Below are 4,835 nucleotides of genomic sequence, written 5' to 3'. Positions count from 1 at the left end.
TAAGCAAAAACAAACAAAAAAGAAACACATGAGGCGCCTCAAAATTACTTTTGCTCCTCCTACCAATAACTATTGTTTTACTTTCTGTTTCCGTAAACACAGAATTACTAGAAGACACTACATGTACAATCGGGCCAAATCAGACTATTCGTGGGGTTTTCCAGAGTATTTTCTCCACGAGTTTTTATCTCTGGTTTTTCACTCCGTGGATGTGCAGATTTTGTTGGGAGGATATGCATAAGTAAATAAATCATAGGAGCCAACTTCATATTAAAACATCGGGGTAGAATGTATTTGAATATAAATAATACTGATAAATAAATAAACAATAATGATGAGATATACAAGGATTAACTGAAATGAAGGACAATAGTTAACTGCTATGTAAGCATAAACAAGAAACAGGTTTAAACATAGAAAATGAAGATACATGTAGTATTAAAATGAAGGGTTGAGAGAAATGACTTGGAAGTTGCAAAACCCTGTTTAGAAATAAAGGTAATTACAAATATTAATAAATTGCTTTACAAAGATTTGTAATACAAAATGTTGAATTATCTTTAAAATAATAATAAAAGTAACTAGACCTGTGATTGTGGACAATCACATAGCTGTTTCGGAGTCGATCGGACCGTATTTTATATTCATAATCTTTGCAAAATTTGAAGAAAATATTGAAATTTGACGTCACTTCAGATTTTGAATGCCTTTATCTATACCTACCTACCCACCAAGTTTCATAACGATCGGACATACCCTTATATGTGAATCACAAAATCACGTTTTTGATGACGTTTTTGATGACGTCACACATTTTATGAAATTTTGTGCATCTATCTTTCACCTATCGAACATGTTACAAAAATAATTTTGAATTTACCATGTTCCATTGATGAGATTTGAGTAAAAGGTCCAAAAAATTCATAATTCATATAAAATCACATGATTACGTCATTGTGACGTCACTGCAATTTTCGTCTATAACACGTCCCGGAATACTTGCATACCAAGTTTGAACCCAATTGGACCTCCCGTTCTGTAGATATAGGGCCTTAAAGTATGCACTTTTGGGATGATGTCAAGTGACACGTGATGACGTCATGATGACGTCATGATTAGGCATACATCTTCAGATGGTTGTTTAAGTGTGTGCCAGGTTTGAAGTCGATCGGACCGTATTTTATATAATTTTTGCAAAATTTGAAGACAATATTAAAATTTGAAAATTTCATAAAAAATCAGATGATGATGTCATGATGACGTCACTTCAGATTTTGGATGCTGTTATCTATACCTACCTACCCACCAAGTTTCATAACGTTCGGACATACCCTTATATGTGAATAACAAAATCACGTTTTTGATGACGTCATGATGACGTCACACATGTAACGAAATTGTGTGCATCTATCTATGACCTAATAAACCTGTTTCAAAAAGAATTTCGAATTTACCACATTCTGTTTATGAGCATGATGAGATATGCTGAAAAGGTCCAAGAATGTAATAATTTATATAAAATCACACGATGACGTCATCATGACGTCACTGCAATTTTCGTCTATAACACATCCCTGAACACTTGCATACCAAGTTTGAACCAAATCGGAATTCCGGTTCTGTAGATATAGGGCCTTAAAGTATGCTCTTTAAGGATGACGTCACGTGACAATGTCATGATGACGAAAAGTTTCGGCATACATTTCAGATGGTGGTCTAAGTGTGTGCCAGATTTGAAGTCGATCGGATTTGAAAAAAAGCCAAAAGTGACTTGTAGAACGAAAACACGTGTTATCCTATGAGAAAAAAAGTGGAAAAACAAAAAGAGACTAGATGTAACTGAACAACCACAGAGCTGTTCCCAACTTGTTTTTGATTGTCTATTGGATAGTAGAAAATAATGTAATGATTTTTGCAAAAATCTCTAACTTTTAAAATTGAAATTATTATCTTACATAATTGCACTTCCGGTAAAAACCGGAAGTAAAGGTCACGAGACCTTGACATATACATTTTCATTTATAACCCTTCCCTGTCTATATATTTACCAAGTTTGAGATCAATCGGTCTAATAGTTTTATAGTTAAAGGACTATAAAGATTGCCTCATTAAATATTCAGGACGTCATAACATGAAAACATTAAATTGCCCATTAATAATAATGCTACATATTTATCCTTTATTGTTGCTTAATACTAATTATAAGGTGTCAACCCAATTAAATTTCTAATTCATTAGATATGATAATTAGGGTCTTAAATTAACACTTCCGGTAACACCGGAAGTAGAGGTCACATGACCCGGATATACCAATATTTATCTGTACAGTCCTTCATTTAAAGAAAATCCAGGAGAGCTATAAATCGCTCTCCTCAAATATTTGAGGAGAGCAAATCGCTCTCCTTAAAATCTACGGATAAACAGCGGTAAAACGACGGGTTACCATTGTTTTTGTTTTATTTTGAATATAACGATTTATTCAAGGGGCTGCATTATTATTAGTCTTTGCATAATAACATATGCTCAAGTTGCGTTACTTTTTTTCGTTTTTGTAACTGTAAGACAAGGAAAAATTTATTTTAAAAAACTAACTAAATGGAGATTAATAAAAGGTTTGACTACTGCTTAGGCTTTCATTTTTTAATACAGTTGTCAGTTGGTTCATCACTTGATTATACTTGGAAAATGGAGAGTTAAACGGCACATAAAGCAACTGAAAATTTGCTTTCAGATTCGTTAAAATTATATGAAATTTTCAGCCTGAACTATTTCAATTGCTCTACGAAAGCTATACAAAAAGGGCCTCAAAATGACACAAACTTGCCTTAAGTTTTATCGAAAATATCTGCCGTCGATAATCTTAAAAATACTGGAAAATGCAGGTCAAGTATGCCATATACACAATGCTAGTCACGACGAGAAACTGGCTAACAACGTCTGTACTTTGCACTAGTACGAGCGTTTGTGATACACTGTGTGTGGTGGGCCGGCAATGAGACTCGTTTCACGGTATAGGATTTCGGTGAAACACGCTGCATCGTTTCACTTCACATACCAGTAAAACTTCCTCAAAATAAATTCATGAACACGGGAAATACACAGACAAGAGAGATCAAGTTTTGTGAATAAGCTTGCAAAGATCGTCCTTCTCAATCGTTGTTTTCTTGGCATTTTGACGATGCCTATTCCGTCCGGCCTGCACGCAAAACACTGTACGGCAGGCAGTGCATTGCATGCACCGCGCGCGACTATTACGTTGACTGGTTACCGCATTTTCATCATGCCGTCATTGGGACTTAGTGCGCGGCACAGCGGGAACCAGTCATTGCTGCACTAGCACGTACGGGCCCACGTGTTTTCATGCAGCTCTATGCGACACACAGATTGTGCACGCACAGTATACAACCGCTGTACACAAACGATCTTATACAGTACGTACGAGCTCGGTGTTCGTTCATTTTTAGCGATGTCCAGCGGCATATTATCGTGAGTTTGGGCATTATACCAACGAAAAATACGTGAAGCTTAAGACTTAAAATCCCTTGCGTTTTTATCACTTCTTATTTTTAAACTTCCCGTGTTTGACGAGCCCTCTTTTGGATTCAAGGAGCGCTATTTTTGGCGCTCCTTCGAGACAGTCGAGGAGCGCAGTAGGAGCGCCTGCGCGATCGCGCTCCTTAAAAATGAAGGACTGTCTGTAACACTTCCCAGTCTGTATACCTGCCAGGTTTGAGATCAATCGGTCAAATGGTTCTATAGTTATAGGACTGTAAAGATTGCCTCATTTAATATTCATGACGTCATAACATGACAATAATTAAGTGCACAGTATAAATAATAATGCAATATAATTATCTGTCAATATAGCTTTTTATCAATGTGAAGTTTCAACCCAATCAGATTAATAATTCATGAGATATGATATAGGGGTCTAAAATAACCACTTCCGGTAAAGCCGGAAGTAAAGGTCATGTGACCTTGACATATCAATTTTCATTTATAACACTTCCCTGTCTGTATACCTACCAAATTTGAGATCAATTGGTCAAATAGTTCTATAGTTATAAGGCTGTAAAAATTGAATCTATAAAGAGATGTCACATGACCCCTGATGACGTCACGATGACGAAAAGTTTCGGCGTACATCTTCAGATGATGGTTAATGACTATGCTGAGTTTAAAGTTGATCAGATTTAAAATAGTTCCCAAAGTGGCTTGTAGAATAAAAACATGTGATATATATTTGAAAATGCATGTGTCCAACTTCCCCTAAAGCAGAACAAAAATCACTGAGACAAGTCTACTGATAGGCGAATGGGGCGCCATTCACTTTATACGGTGTGCCGTTATATTTTTTTGGTGACGCGCAGCTGTCCTTATTTTGATCCCATAAAACTTAAGGCTCTGTGCCTTAAGTACAACCGTTAAAGTTATGTACTGCCCTCTTTTGGCGAGAATGAAGGGACGTAATGTACATTGAACGACGTTTCAAAGCCACGTGTACGTGCTATACACATTGTGGAAGTCCTGCGCATGTTTTAAAGCTCTCTACCGCAACTTGGGCAAGGGTATTTTTTGCCAACGTCGCGTCAACTGTGTGAACAATTTGACAAGCTGGGAACTTGGCACTGTTGAGGCAAATGTTTATGCTATCATTTAATGGGCGATTCAAGATTATATCTGTACGGATTGATTTTTCAGGAATTTTCTAAGGAAAAAGGGTCTTTTCATTATAACTTCTGGTCTGATGACGTCATACACCTTAAACTTCGCACACGTCTTAAGTGGGTCAAGGTCATCATATACAGCAATATTTAGGCAATTCCGACAAACTT

Source organism: Patiria miniata, unplaced genomic scaffold, assembly GCF_015706575.1.
Source record: "Patiria miniata isolate m_02_andy unplaced genomic scaffold, ASM1570657v1 HiC_scaffold_17, whole genome shotgun sequence".
NCBI classification, from domain to species: Eukaryota; Metazoa; Echinodermata; class Asteroidea; order Valvatida; family Asterinidae; genus Patiria; species Patiria miniata.
Note: the sequence above shows the minus strand (reverse complement) of the source record.